This window comes from Adiantum capillus-veneris, chromosome 21 (genome assembly GCF_014529385.1).
Source record: "Adiantum capillus-veneris isolate H3 chromosome 21, ASM1452938v2, whole genome shotgun sequence".
Taxonomy (NCBI): domain Eukaryota; kingdom Viridiplantae; phylum Streptophyta; class Polypodiopsida; order Polypodiales; family Pteridaceae; genus Adiantum; species Adiantum capillus-veneris.
In genome coordinates, this window is record NC_140951.1 from 76,052,413 (window position 1) to 76,069,138 (window position 16,726).

Below are 16,726 nucleotides of genomic sequence, written 5' to 3' on the forward strand. Positions count from 1 at the left end.
GGGTATTGTTTTGAGGTTTTGCATTGGAGAGCATACAAGAAGGCATAGGAGCAATGCAATAGGAGAAGGTTTTTGTCCAAAAATAATCATCATTGTACACTCTCTAAATAAAGTTAATCTCATTGTGTCATCATGATCTCAATATTTCTGGTGTTTAAGTGAATATTCTCCATCTCTTTCTTGCTTTCGTATCCGTTTGTTTGCCACCATATATATGTATGAGTAGGCTATGTGCAAAGGGTACCGAAGCTTGTGGATATCAGGTGTGTGCAAGTTCACAATCTTGAAGGTGTATATACTCATGGGGACATACACTCTCATGTTCTCTCCAGATTCAAGTTCCCTCACTTACTACCATGTGGTGCCAATGAGAGCCTTAGGGTGATAGAAAGGATTGAGCCCTACTATCTATTTGAATGATTGACGATGTGGGTAAGCTATTGAGAGGTAGTATCTTGCTCTACCATTTTTCCTATCATCGTTCTGGTGCCCGCCACTGAGGATCAAAATCCAGAGCTTCAGTTTACAATGGTCTTATGCTATAGGTGATCCAATATGGATATGGATACAAGAAGGTTCTTCATAGGTGCCCGACATGAAGATATTGTGGCATGGTTTCACCTTGTGGAGTACAAGTTTGCTGAGTTGGAGCTTTATGATGACAAGTCGCAAGCCGATTATGCATGGCAAGGGCTTCTTTATGATGCATGCTACCTTTATTCCATGCCGTTTGAGGATGAACAATGGAGTTAGAAAATCATCAGAAGGGCTCTTTTCTAGCTTTTTATGATCTCCAAAGCTGTTTTGTACCATTGAGAATGGTTCTCAACTCATCAAGTCTTGGACAAAACTTCAGGTGCTATACTGGGAGAGCTTGGAGACCTCGACATCTCAAGTATGCTTGCCCAATGATGGTTTTGGTTTTGATATGCATAGTGGAATGGTTATAGTTGATGATGAGGGTTACGAGAGCGATGAAGAAACATCTTCATGCAGTGATGGCAGGGAGACCTTTGATGACAAGTTAAGGTCTTCAATCCTGCCGAGCTTAAAGACAAGGAGAATTCATCAAAGTTTGAAAGCCTTGGAAGTCAAAGACGGGTTTGAAGACAGTGATAGTGAGATAGAGAGCACTTGTGACCTATCATCAGGTGGAAATGACATGGAGGTTATGCATAGGCAAATGGTTTAACTGTTTTGAAAAACATGTATAATGTCAGTGTGTATGAGCATGATTTGGATCTCAACTCACAGGCAAGAGGGAGGGCAAGGCCTTGTCTCCCATGAGATGTATGTGCAACCGGTGGCAAGGAAGTGTGAGAATGCTTTAATTGAAGAGGTTATTGTTGGAATTAGGGTTGCAGAGAAACACACACAGCTTGGAGAAGATGAAGGAAGCTCAAGGCACACAATAGAGAGTGTGTTACTTAGTGTGCAATAGAAAGATAGATAGCCCTAGAGTGATGGGCGTATATACAATGCACGGGGGAAAAAACCTCCTAAAGAGGGAAAAAATGCCCCGGCAGTTCTAGTGTGTTCACACACATCACTACCACATGTATATGGTAACAAATCCCCCCTGGAGTGATGCGGTGAACGAGAGCTGGCACATGAGTAAAGGGAAGTGCCATGCCCTGAGGACAGGATCAGTCCACAAAGAGGAGTAAGCCCAAAGCTTTGCGGAAAGCTTCAAGCTTCTCACGAGACGATGCCTTTGTGAAAAGATCTGCAAGGTTTTCCTGTGTTGGCACATAAGCCAAGCTGATCTCTCCTGCTGAGAGCCTCTCCCTGACATAGTGGTAATGCACCTCAATGTGCTTTGTGCGAGCATGAAAAAGTGGGTTCCTCGTAACTGCCAATGCGCTCCGACTGTCAGTGTAGATAGTGTTGGCAGTGTCCTGTCCAACACCCAAATCAGCCATAAGGAGTCTGAGCCATACACACTCAACCGTAGCTGTGAAGACTGCCCTGTACTCAGCCTCACAACTCGAAGTGGCCACAGTAGGTTGCTTCTTGCTCAACCATGATATACATGAACTGCCAAGCATGAAACAAAAACCACTTGTGGACACTCGCGTGTCAAAACAACCAGCCCAATCTGAGTCTGAAAAAGCATGTAAGTCTGGCGGCAATGATCCCCCCTTGGGATAAAACAAGCCAAGGTGTAAAGTGCCACTAAGGTAGCGGAAAATCCTCTTGACAGCCTGCCAATGCTTAGACCTTGGGCTATGCATAAATCTGCTGACCTGTGAGACTGCAAACTGAATATCTGGCCTCGTGTTGCATACATAAATGAGGCAGCCAACAGCAGTTTGGTAAAGAGTGACATCAGCAGGATCGCCAGCATCATGTAGACTCAACTTCAAACCTGTTTCCATGGGAGTGGCAATAGGTTTGCAATCCTCAAGTCCAAACTTACATAGCAATGTCTCTATGTAACTTTTCTGACACAAGGCAATACCACCATCACACTGCTTAAACTGTATACCCAAGTAATGATGCAACAGCCCCAAATATTTCATCTTGAAAGTAGCATTCAAATCAGCCTTAAATTTAGCAATATGTCTCTCATTTGGTCCAGTGATCAGCAAATCATCAACATAAAGAACCACGATGAGAAATACATCACCCTCACGCTTTACATACGATGTGCTTTCTGTTGGACTGTTACGAAAGCCTTGTTTGACCAAATGAGTGTCAGCTTTCTCATACCAAGCACGAGGAGATTGCTTCAACCCATACAAAGCCTTGTTACATTTGCACACTTTGTCCTCTTGTCCTTTTATGAAAAAACCGCGAGGCTGTGTTACATAAACTTCCTCAAATATGTCACCATTCAAGAAAGCAGTAACAATGTCTAATTGATGTACATCCCAACCAAAATGAGCTGCCAATGCACATAGAAAACGCACAGTAGTCATACGACAAGTGGGAGCAAAAGTCTCTTCATAATCTATGCCTTTTTGCTGTGCATAACCCTTTGCAACAAGTCGAGCCTTATGGAGATCGATCTCACCATCCGGTTTGCGTTTCAACTTGTAAACCCACTTTGTACCAATGGCCTTTTTGCTAGGAGGCAAATCACATAAAGTCCATGTGTCATTTTCTATAAGTGCATCATATTGTGATTGCATGGCAGCCATCCAATTTTTTGAATTCTGTGCTTCATCAAAAGATAGAGGCTCCTCAACATCATGTAAGCTAGACACAGCCAAAGCATAACAATCTGATGCATTAGATGCATGGCGAGAGCTTGGTCGAGTACGAGTAAACAAAAGGTGCATCCGATTACTATCACACAATGTATCCACTAGCCATTTTGGCATACCTCTAGCCTGCTCATTTTTAGCCCTTTCTTCATCAAGTACATCAAGTATATCTGCATCAGTAATAGGCTGATCTTTAAATTTTTCAAAAACCCCCATAAGCTGTACATTTGCCTCATTGGAACTTACATTTGTATTTCCACCACTGAAAAGAGGCAACAAAGTGTCATAAATATCCTGTGAGCTTACATTGCTGTCTCCAGTACATGACAATAAGGGCTGAACAGAATCTTCCACATACGCCATCCAATTTTCTGAATTCTGTGCTTCATCAAAAGACAGAGGCTCCTCAACATCATGTAAACTAGACACAGCCAAAGCATAACAATCTGATGCATAAGATGCATGGCGAGAGCCTGAACGAGTACCACTAGACAAAGGTGCATCCAATTTACTGTCACGCAAAGTGTGCACCAGCTATTTTGGCATACCTCTAGCCTGCTCATTTTCAGCCCTTTCCTCATCAAGTACATCATGTACATCTGCATCAGTAATAGGCTGATCTAAAACATTTTCAGAAACCCCCATAGGCTGTACATTTGCCTCATTGGAACTTACATTCGTATTTCCACCATTGAAAAGAGGCAACAAAGTGTCATAAATGTCCTGTGAGCTTACATTACTGTGTCTAGTACATGATAGCAAGGGCTGAACAGAATCTTCCACAAACACTACATCCCGAGAAACCAGAATACGTTTTGTTTGCGGATGATACAACCTGTAACCTTTGCTTTCAGCACTATAACCAACAAAAATACATTTGACAGTCTTATCATCCAATTTTCTGCGCTGCACTTGTGGCACCAAAGCATATGCCAAACAACCAAAAACACGCATGTGCTCAATAGAAGGTTTTCTATCATGCCATGCTTCATATGGAGTAATAGACTGCAAAGCTTTCGTAGGACACCTGTTAAGTACATAAGTGGCACACATGATGGCGTCAAGCCAAAAAGAATGCGGTAAAGCTTGACTTTTGACCATACATCATGCCATTTCCGTCAGTGACCTGTTTTTCCTCTCAGCAACACCATTTTGCTGAGGTGTATAAGGCACTGTACATTGGTGTTTTATCCCACGACTAGCCAGAAATGCATTAAATTCATGAGACATATACTCCCCCCCTCGATCTGAACGGAGGGTGCCCATAGTACATTTTGAGACATTTTCAGCCATAGCCAGAAATTGTTTGAAGCACATAAAGACTTCGGACTTCGCTTTAAGTGGAAATACCCATGCATGCCTGGAGTAATCATCAATGAAAGTCACGAAGTACAGGTAATTGCCCAAGGACGGAGTTTGCATGGGCCCACAAACATCACTATGCACAAGTTGCAACCTGCATGTGGCCCGAACTGAACCATCCTTTGGAAACTTAGAACGCTGCATCTTACCCAAAATACAGCCTTCACAAACATGTTTGACAGGTGCTTCAAGAGGCGGCAAAGAAGCAACCATATCAGATTTCTGCAAATGCAGCAAACTGGCAAAATTCAGATGACCAAAACGTGCATGCCAAAGTTTTGCATCTGAAATAGCCCTTGAATCTGCAACAGCATTTGCAAAATTTTGTCCACACTTTTCATACAAAGTGAGCTTATACAGCCCACGGCACAGAAGCCCAGATGCAACAATTTCATCACCAAAACTGAGATCATGAACTATACATCTGTCATCCACAAATTTGACTACAAGTCCAAGTCTAGCAAGTGCGGATACAGATAAGAGATTCTTCTTGATCCTAGGTACATAAAGTGCATCAACAAGTGTGAAGGAACTGCCATTAGCAGCAGTGAGCACAATCTTTCCAACTCCCTGAACTGGATAAGAGGCATTGTTGGCACAATTGACTGAATTCCCATGAGGGACAGACTCGAGAGAGGTAAACAATTCACGATGTGAGGTAATGTGCTTTGTAGCACCACTGTCGAAATACCACACATGTGAATCTACAGCAACTGACAAGCATGCATGATGGACAGCAGGATTGTAAGTGCACTCTGCGCTAAGAGCCCATTCTGCATCAACATCAGCAACACAGTCTCCTTTCACAGAAGACTCAACAATGGCTGCATTTGTAGTGGAACTAGCATTTGCAGTGGAACCACCCTCTTTCTTCTTAGCCTCTTTGGCCTTCAACTTAGGACACGACTCGATCAAGTGATCATTGGCTTTACAATAATGGCAACGCATCTTCTTTTTGCCCTTATCACCAGAATTGCCAGACGAAGTACTGCCAGCAGAAGCATTAGGAACATAATTTTTGCCACTCGCAGCAGAACCATAAGAAGTGGCTGCATTACTGTTACCACCCTTTCTTTGAGAAGCAATAAAGGCCTGTTCAACTGTACGCTGCCTAGTCCTGTTTTTTCTAGAAAGTGACTCTTGCAACAACAATGTGCATAATGCATCAAACTTGACAACTTTAGGATTTCCTTGGGTCATCAGTCTCCAAGTACTAGCAAATGTCTGATAGGAATCTGGTAAGGCATCAAGAACCGTCTGCACAAGGGAACTGTCTGAAATGACTTCACTTGCAGAAATAAGCTGCTCATTGATATCCTTGACACTAGCAAGGAAAGTGTCCATATCATCTTCCTCATGCATAATCTTCGACTCCAGCTCTTTACGCAGCAAAGCAATTTTAGCCTCATTGCGGCTTGCATAAAGACCTGCTAGAATATCCCAAGCCTGTTTTGCAGATTTTGCAGAACGGATGTGAGGAACAATGGTGCGCTTCACAGACAATGCAATCAATGCATGAGCATGCGCATCCTTAACATCCCAACGAGCTTGTTCCGCCGTAGGCAAAACAACTCTAACAGCTGCAATCCTTGCAGCAAGACGTACAACATCCTCAACATCGCCTACATCCTCTGAACCAAGACGTACATCAATGCCCTGCACAATGTTCCAGACACCCTTTGACACAAGAAAATGTTGCATCATATAAGCCCACATAGGGTAGTTGTCCCCATCCAACCTGTCCTCAGCAGCAAACATCTTGAACACATTTGTGTTGTTGTTGTCAGCCATGGTAAACGCTGCACCTGATGTGAAAACTGTCCAAAAATAGGAGAAACGGAGCGGGAACAACCTGTGCTATATAGCACAAACCGTAGAAGACTGTAAGGCACCTGTTATGCAGAAAACGGCACTGACAGAAATTCTGCACAAAATGACGAAATAGCCTGTGTAGTACTGCCTGTAGTGGAAACAGAGGCCGAAATGAGCCCAAATCAAAATTCTGAGTAGACCGAGCTATTCGAGCTCTCCCAAAATTTTTGTCGACCTGCGAACGCTCGCCAAAGCTCACTGAAATCGGAGAAGGTGAGCAGGCGTGTGCTGGAGCGGCTGGCGACTAAGCCCGGAAGGACGTGACCTGCTCTGATACCAATTGTTGGAATTAGGGTTGCAGAGAAACACACACAGCTTGGAGAAGACGAAGGAAGCTCAAGGCACACAATAGAGAGTGTGTTACTTAGTGTGCAATAGAAAGATAGATAGCCCTAGAGTGATGGACGTATATACAATGCACGGGGGAAAAAACCTCCTAAAGAGGGAAAAAATGCCCCGACGGTCCTAGTGTGTTCACACACATCACTACCACATGTATATGGTAACAGTTATGAGTTTTGGTAATGAGGAAAATGTATGCAAAGAAGTGGTATAAATTGAGGGTTTGTTTGATGGTACAGTTGATGATATGAGTTTTTTTGATAGCCTCATGCCTGAAGCAGGTGATGGTGTATCCTTCTCTTCTTCCTTTGATATTGGCATGCCATAAGATGTAACTTGTGAGTTTTTTGATCGTCTTTTTGATGAAGAAATGCATCTTGAGAATATTATGGGTGCTTCATGGAAAGATGATGCTTGTGCAAATGTCTCCAACGTGTTTAAGGCCTTGGTATGCCTCTTCGCACGGATCTATGCTCTTTAATTCCTTTTGGGGGACTAATTTTGTAACTCATAGTGATGCTACAAGTGTTTCCAAGGATTTTGAGTGTCATGTGCCCTATGTTGGCCCGAATGTAGGTTTTTGTGCAGGGGATGATAAAGAAGTGAATTTTATGATGCACATGCAGGTCTATGGAAAAGTAATTGATGGTTTTGTTGATGCAAGGCGTGTGCATGGCATCTATACAGGTTTTCCTTGGGAGCCATGTGGAAGCTTGATTAAGATTTTGATGTATGGAGTGCCAAGTTGTTTTATGTGGGATCCATGTGGAATGAGCATCTACTAGTGTTGCTGTTGAGCATGAATGCTACAACAGACTAGGGAGGTTGGCAAACTATGATAGGAGTTTTTTGGTTTGAAGTTTACCAGCCCATGTATATATGGTGTGCTCACTTTTTCCATTTTTGAGTGTGCTATGGTTGCTTGTACAGTGGTGAGCAATGCCAATTTTTGATGTGTGCTCTTGGCTATGGTCTACAACTCGCCATTTGACCAGGTTTGCAAGAGTTCGATAGTGTTAAAGTTGAGCATGAATGCTCAACTAGAGGGTTGGGCAAAGATGATCGATCCGAGATTATTCTCAGGGAGTGCATTTGAGAGCAAGGCAATCCCAGGGTTGGCCACTTATGTAATGCCGATGCAAGTATTAAAGTTTCTTTGAGGCGTATCTAGGTGGAACCTAAAAACTTGAGCTGATTGGCACCGGTTTGATCGAGGATCGGTGCATTTCAAACCTTGAATTTGTTCATCATGCAAGGCTAACCCGAACACCGAGTAGTCAAAAGAAGTGGGTGAAATGTAAGCTAAAAATAATCAGCCACAAGAGATCGGGTGTTATCAATGCAAGAGAGTGGTGGAGCAACAAGGAGAGATAGCTCATGGAAGCTTGAGTCTTGAACACTCGAAACGGGTACTACTGACTGTGTAAGTGCCGAGTGGGTGGAAGGTTTTACAAGAAGGCAATGATAGATGGGAGGAGAATGGCTAAAGGAAGTTTGTGGCTTTTGGTAGGATTCAACTTCTAGTTTATTTTTAAAGAGGCAAATAATGAGTCGTTTGTAGTAGTCAACGAGATGGGCATCACGTGGACCCGCCGCCAAGGAAAAGCAGGGCTAGAGAGGACATGCAGGGGATGGGCGAGCAGGTAGAGAAGGGGCTCTTGAAGGCTGCCTGAGAAGGCCAGAGAAGTAAACAGGGGGGTGGGGGTGGGGAGGGGGGGGAGCCTCAGTTTGAAGGGGAACCGAGCTGGTGCTTGGGAAGCCGAGAGCTGACGGCCAAAGGCCGGGTGGATTCGACTGCAAAGGGAGAGACAGAGCATGCCCTCCTGCAGAGCAGCTGAGCAAACAAGAGTGAGATGGCGGGGGTTTTAGCAAAGACGAGAGAGAAGGAGTCCTGACGTGCTGACTAGGGGGGGAAAGTCTCCAGACCGCACCCAACTCTCAATTAGCTCAAGCTGGCGCAAAATAGAGGAAAGGTCAAAGAGGTGGCTTGGAGAAATAAGAGGGTAGGAGGAGGAATTGTGCCAAGGTTTGTGGAGGTCATAAAGATGTGGATTAGGAGCCATTGAAGGGGAATTTGCAAGGCCAGGACAGAAGGGGTCGCCATGCTCAGGGGTCCGTTTTCCAAGACACACTGCAAAAGTTAGCCGGAAAGAGAGGGCGGCTTGTTACAGAAAGAAGAGTTTCAAACCTGTTTCCATGGGAGTGGCAATAGGTTTTCAATCCTCAAGTCCATACTTACATAGCAATGTCTCTATGTAAATTTTCTGACACAAGGCAATACCACCATCACACTGTTTAAACTGTATACCCAAGTAATGATGAAACAACCCCAAATCTTTCATCTTGAAAGTAGCATTCAAATCAGCCTTAAATTCAGCAATATTTCTCTCATCTGGTCTAGTGATAAAAAAAATCATCAACATTGAGAATCACAATGAGAAGTACATCACCCTCACGCTTTACATACAATGTGCTTTCTGTTGGACTGTTATAAAAGCCTCATTTGACCAAATGAGTGTCAGCCTTCTCATACCAAGCACAAGGAGATTGATTCAACCCATACAAAGCTTTCTTATATTTGCACACTTTATCCTCTTGTGCTTTCTTGATAAAATTGCGAGGCTACATTATGTAAAATTCCTCAAATATGTCACCATTCAAGAAAGTAGTAACAATGTACGATTGATGTACATCCCAACCAAAATGATCTATCGATGCTCATAGAAAATGCACAGTAGTCATACAGCAAGTGGGAGAAAAAGATCTTCATAATCTATGCCGTTTTGTTGTGCATAACCCTTCGCATCAAGTCGAGCCTTATAGCGATCAATGTCACCATCCGGATTGCGTTTCAACTTGTAAACCCACTTTGTACCAATGGCCTTTTTGCCAGGAGGCAAATCACATAGAGCCCATGTGTCATTTTTTTAAGAAGTGCATCATATTTTGATTGCATGGAAGCCATCCAAATTTTTGAATTATGTGCTTCATCAAAAGACACAAGTTCCTCAACATCATGTAAGTTAGACACAGTCAAAGCATAACAATCTGATGCATGGTGAGAACTGGAACAAGTATGACTAGACAAAGGTGCATCCAATTTACTTTCATGCAAAGTATGCACCAGCCATTTAGGCATACCTCTAGCCTGCTCATTCTCATCCCTTTCCTCATCAAGTACATCATGTACATCTGCATCAGTGATAGGTTGATCTCTAACATTTTTAGAACCCCCCATTGGATGTTCATTTGCCTCATTGGAATTTACATTTGAACTTCCACCACTGAAAAGAGGCAACAAAGCGTCATAAATGTCATGTGAGCTTACATTATTGTCTCTAGTACATGACAGCAAGGGTTGAACAGAATATTCCACAAACACAACATCCCATGAGAACAAGATATGCTTTGTTTGTGGATGATACAACCTGTAACCTTTTCTTTCAACACTATAACCAACAAAAATACATTTGACAGCCTTATCATCCAAATTTCCTGCGTTGTGTTTGTGGCACCAAAGAATATGCCAAATAGCCAAAAACATACATGTGCTCAATAGAAGGCTTTCTATCATGCCATGATTCATATGGAGTAATAGACTGCAAAGCTTTCGTAGGACACCTGTTAAGTATATAAGTGGCACACATGATGGACTCAAGCCAAAATGAATGTGGCAAAGCTTGACTTTTGACCCTACATCATGCATTTTTGCAAGTGACCTATTTTTTCTCGTAGCAACACCAATTTGTTGAGGTGCATAAGGCACTATGCATTGGTGTTTTATCCCACAACTAAACAAAAATGCATTAAATTCACGAGACATATACTCCCCCCCTCGATCAAAAGGGAGGGTGCCCATAGTACATTTCAAGACATTTTCAGGCATAGCCCAAAATTGTTTGCATAGATACTTTCGACTTTGCTTTAAGCAAAAATACCCATGCATTCTTGGAGTAATCATCAATGAAAGTCACAAAGTAATTTTTCAAGGAGGAAGTTTGCATGGGCCCACAAACATAACTATGTACAAATTGCAACCTGCATATGGTCCTAACTGAACCATCGTTTGGAAACTTTGAACACTACATCTTACCCAAAATACAACCTTCACAAACATGTTTGACACGTGCTTTAAGAGGTGGATGTTAGGTTTTGCAAGCTCGTGGGAACACTTCTTATAGCATGCAGTGCAGGTTCGGTTAGAGTCAAGTCTGCATGGCAGCTCTTTTGGCTTTATATTGTAAGGTATTTTGACAAAGTAATTCAATATACTATCATAGCGTGTCTTCTTTTTTTTGTTGTATCGACTTCTCTCATCTAACCTCATCTCTGCTCGCCATTCCTTCTTCAAAGCACCATCCTCCATAGCCTTGACTCCCAACATCTAGTATCAGAGCTCAGGTCGGCTTGTGCTTGAGTACTCGAAGACTGGGCGGGAGCAGTTGCTTAAGAAAAGAGAAGAGGTGCAACCACCTGTATGATTTTTGCCCAAACCAACATCTACAGTAGCACCTTGGCCTGCTGGTCAAGTTTCAACACCTTGAGCATCCTCAATTCAGGCTCTACTGAACACAACAATTAAAATACTCCCTGGCTTGTTGTCGTCAAGCTACAGTAGAAATTCATGAGTTACTAGGTACACCTTAAATTCAAGGTTTGGTAGTGAACCAAAAAATCCATTTATTGGTAGCTAATTTTTTGACCTACACCCTATATGTTTAAGGGGGGGTTTTATCATAGCACCAGGTTATGGATACACCAAAAATACTTAGTTGTGAGAGAACCTAAAACTCACGGTTGTCGACAAGTATACCAAAAACTTGAGGTATCATGAGTTGCTTGTCTAGTTCGGGCTTGAGGGGGGGATTGTTAGGTTTTGCAAGCCTGTGGGAACACTGCTTATAGCATGTAGTGCAGGTTCAATTACATTAGGAAGAGGATGGGATCTATGAGGGCCTCTTTATTTGCCATGAGCTTATGGAGGTGATTAACATTTTGACAAATAGGTGTATGCCATGTGTGTAAGAACGGTGGGTGTGTAAGAGATGTGTAAGAGTGGTCAAAGGATGCACTTTTCCCCCAAAAAAGAAGCTGGACAATTTTATGATTTTTGGTCTTCCATAATTCCCATATATGACCTCCTTGAGCGGAGATCATAGATCTGCAATCTACACATTGAGTTCTTTCCATAGATATGCTACATGATATAGTTTTACCCACTAGATTTTGAATTCCATTTTAGGGGGGAAATTCAAATTCAAATAAACTAGCCATTTTTCCTGTTTGAATTTAAAATCTATTCTTTGATTACTTTCTTAATACTAAAGGTTTGACTTCCTTAAACTGCCAAATAAAGGGACCCTCCTAGACCCCATTCTCTTCCTAATTAGAGTCAAGTCTGCATGGCAGCTCTTTTGGCTTTTTAATATTGTAAAGTATTTTTACAAAGGAATTCAATATACTATCATAGCGTGTCTTATTTTTCTGTTGTGTTGACTTCTCTCATCTAACCTCATCTCTACTTGCCTTGCCTTCTTCAAAGAACCATCCTCCATGGCCTCGACTCCCAAACAACGACAAAGAAGCAACCATATCATATTTTTTGCAGACACAACAAACTAGCAAAATTCACATGTTCAAAACGTGCATGCTAAATTTTTGCATATGAAATAGCCTTAGAATCCATAACTGCATTTGCAAAATTCTACCCACACTTGTTATACAAAGTGAGATTATACAACCCACAACATAAAATGCCAGATGCAACAATTGCATCACCAAAACTGAGATCATGTACTATACATCTGTCATCCACAAATTTGACTACAAGAACAAGTCTAGCAAGTGCAGATACAGAGAAAAGATTCTTCTTGATCCCAAGTACATACAATGCATCAACAAGTCTGAAAGAACTATCGTTTGCAGCAGTAAGCATAATCTTTCCAAGTCCTTGAACCAGATAAGAGACATTGTTGGAACAAATAATTGAATTCCCATGAGGGATAGACTCAAGAGAGGTGAACAAAATCAAGATGAGAGGTAATGTGATTCGTAGAACCACTATCAAAATACCACACGTGTGAATCTGCAACAAAACTGACATGCATGCATCATGGACATCAGGATTATAGGTACACTCTGTACTAAAAGCCCATTCTACATCAACATCATCATCACAATCTCCTTTCATAGAAGACACAACAATAGCTGGGTGAAAGCGTGGTTTGGTGGTACAAAAAAAGGACCTATTTTACTTCTACCAATGAGAAAGTGGGGACTGGTAATTTTTTTGTAGTTTAGGTCAAAACTTTTTGGACCTTGTGTTTTTAGATTCTTCTTTTGAAGATCTATCCACTACGATAGAATGTTTTTCATGTGACATGTAGAAATTGTAACTCAAAGATTTATCAAAGGTATTTTCAAGGACAGTCCTTTTTGTACCACCAAAGCATGCTTTTAGCCAGCTGCATTTGTAGTGGAACCAACATTTGTACTGGAACCAGCCTCTTTCTTCTTAGCCTCTTTGGCCTTCAACTGAGGACACTGCTTGATCAAGTGATAATTAGATTCACAATAATGGCAACGCATATTCTTTTTACCCTTATCACCAAAATTTTCAAACAAATTTCTGTTAGTAGAAGCATTAGGAACAAGTAATTTTCCACTCACAGATGAACCATGAGAAGTGGCTGCATTAATGTTACCACCTTTTCTTTGAGCAACAATAAAGGCCTGTTCAACTGCACATTGTCTAGTTCTTTTTTTCTGGAAAGCGAATCTTGCAAGTGCAATGTGCATAATGCATCAAACTTGACAACTTCAGGATTTCCTTGGGTCATAAGTCTCCAAGGACTAGAAAAAGTCTCGTAATAATCTGGCAAGGCATCAAGAATAGTCTGCACAAGGGAACTGTCTGAAATGACTTCACCTTCAAAAATAAGTTGCTCATTGATATCTTTCACACGAGCAAGGAAAGTGTCCATATCATCTTTCTAATGCATAATCTTCAACCCCAACTCTTTACACAACAATGAAAATTTTGCTCGGGGGGTTCACTATGTGTAAAAATACCATATCATGTGCATCCAAGACATGTTTGTAAAACCCCTTATTTGTGAATTTTGCTAGGAATATAATGTACCCTTTTCTTTTAAAATCTGTAAGTTTTTTTAAAATTTGAAAAATTAATATCCTTCTGTATATATATTTTTGTAAGTTTCAAGAACCTTAAATACCCTTCTGTTGAACTCACATGATAGGTTACATTTTTACTATGTGAACTCCCCGGGAAATTTTGCCTCATTTTGCGACTTGCATGAAGACCAACTAGAATATCTCAAGTTTGTTTTGCAAATTTTGGTGAATGAATGTGAGGAGTAATAGTGCGCTTCGCAGACAATGCAATCAATGCATAAGCGTGCACATGTTTTACATCCCAATGAGCTTGTTCTGTCGTAGGCAAAACAACTCTAACAGCAATAATCCTTACATCAAGAGCTGCAACATCCTCAACATCGCCTACATCCTCAGAACCAGGACATACATCAATGACCCGCACAATATTCCAGACGCCCTTTAACACAAGAACATGTTGCATCATGTAATCCCACATAGGGTAATTGTCCCCACCCAATATGTCCTCAGCAGTAAACATCTTGAACACATCTGTGCTGTTGTTGGCCATGGAAAATACTTGCACACACTTGATATGAAAACTGTCCAAAAAGAGGAGAAACAAAGCGGGAACAACACGTGCTATACATTACAAACCATAGGATATTATAAGGGACCTATTATAGCACAAACCATAGAATATTATAAGGGACCTATTATGCAAAAAATAACATTGATAGAAATTCTACATAAAATGACAAAATAGCCTATACAATACTACCTGTAGTGGAAACGGAGGCCGAAATGAGCTCAAATAAAAAATCTGAGCAGACCTACGAACGCTCGCCAAATCTCACAAAAATAGGAGAAATTGAGCAGGCGTGTGTTGGAGCTGCTGCCGACTAAGCCCAAGAGGACGCAACCTACTCTGATACCAATGGTTGGAATTAGGGTTGCAAGAAAACACACACATCTTGGAGAAGACAAAGGAAGATCGAGGCACACAATAGAGAGTATATTACTTAGTGTGCAATGGAAAAGATTGATATCCCTAGAATGATGGGCGTATATATAATGCACAGGGAAAAAAACCCTCTAGAGGGAACAAATTGCTTGGTGGTCCTAAGTGTGTTCACAAACATCACTACCACATGTATATGGTAACACTTCTCACACTATAAAGTCATAGATGATAAAAAATTCACATTTGATTTCATATAGGAGAAAAAAAAGTTCCTTGTGAGAAAAGTAGTGCTAAAATAAGTTTGTTGGATTGGATAAACATTCTCATATGTGAAGATCATTGCTAATAGTGAAATGCTCAAGTGTGATAAAGAGCTCCTCACTTTTCACAAAGCAGGGAAAAAAATTCACTCTTGAGAATTTTGCAATTTCCCACATGAGAAAAGTGACCTTAATATGTATATTCATTCAATTACATGACCCACCACCAAAACGTAGTTCCCTACCTTTCAAACACTTACACTGCTTGTGAGGACTTAAAAATTCAAATCAGATAATTAGCACATTACTTAGGAATAAATGAGCATTATAAGGAGTATAATGGTAGCTTGAAATCCAAACTTTCTTGTTCATCCATACATCCAGTTCATTGATAATTCACATTCTGTCAACAATTACAAATCCTCGAACAGGCAAACTAACCTCAAACCTTAATATGAATGTGGTAAACTCCATCAAAATCTTGTACATTATTTTAAAGTATGATTTTAGTAGTTGACAATAATCAAGTCTCCTAACAGTGAGGAACTTGTGGAAACAACTACCATAATGAGACTGTAACCAAGAAAATATTTTTAGCTGCTCAATATTGAAACAATTAGATCTTCTTTTCTAGTGAGTCAAGCACAAAATGATTGTTGATTTCCTAAATCCACCTTGACCACATCACTATCAAGCAAAAGTTTGGCCATTTAAAAAACTCACTGACAAATGGGGTTGGATTTACAATCCAAAATCTAACCACATTTACCAGAATAAAAAAGAACTTGACATTCGATTTACAATGCCAAAGATGACCCCATTTACCAGAATTGAAAAGGAGGGTTGCAAAAGAAGTAAATTGCCAAAATATAGAATTTCCATCAAATAAAATATGCAAAAATAAATTTGTTATTGTCAGGAAGTGTGTACAATGGCCTCAGATTGATTACATATGAAATCTGCTCGAGTAACTCATATACACTTTTCCCACATAATCACATCTTCCTTGTGGAGAACTTTGTCCATTGGCTACAACTATACACATGTACAACATGATATCACATCTACTAGTACCTGAAGGAATCACATAAATTAATCAATAATACAAATGGAATTGAGATCCATACCATTGAAAATCTAAGAGCCAACTGATACCACTCCATCTTTCAAAGCTCAAAATTTTTGTAGGACAATCACTTGCAAAATAATGACAAACTTTCCATCACCCAATTTGAGGCAAGCTATAATAAGTCCAATTTTCTTAAAGCCAATAGGAGAAATCGTTTCCCTCTGTTCACCATATAGTCCACAATTTTCAAAATCCATCATGTCTAGACCCTCTTGTAGAGTCAAACCCACCTAGACCTGCAAAATTACAAAGTTATGTTGGATGAGAAAAAAACTCAGGGTCATACTTAGAGCCATGCACATACCATGAATCTCAAAGTGCATTTCTACACATGAAAGGCAATTATGAGTAGCTTTCTTCAATGAGAATGGTCGCAAAAAAGCTAGTTCAAAGATTAATATGTGCAGTTCAACTTTAAGATTGTCTATCTGGTAGCAAGGACAGATAGTTGGCAAACATGAGCCACTTCTCTCAC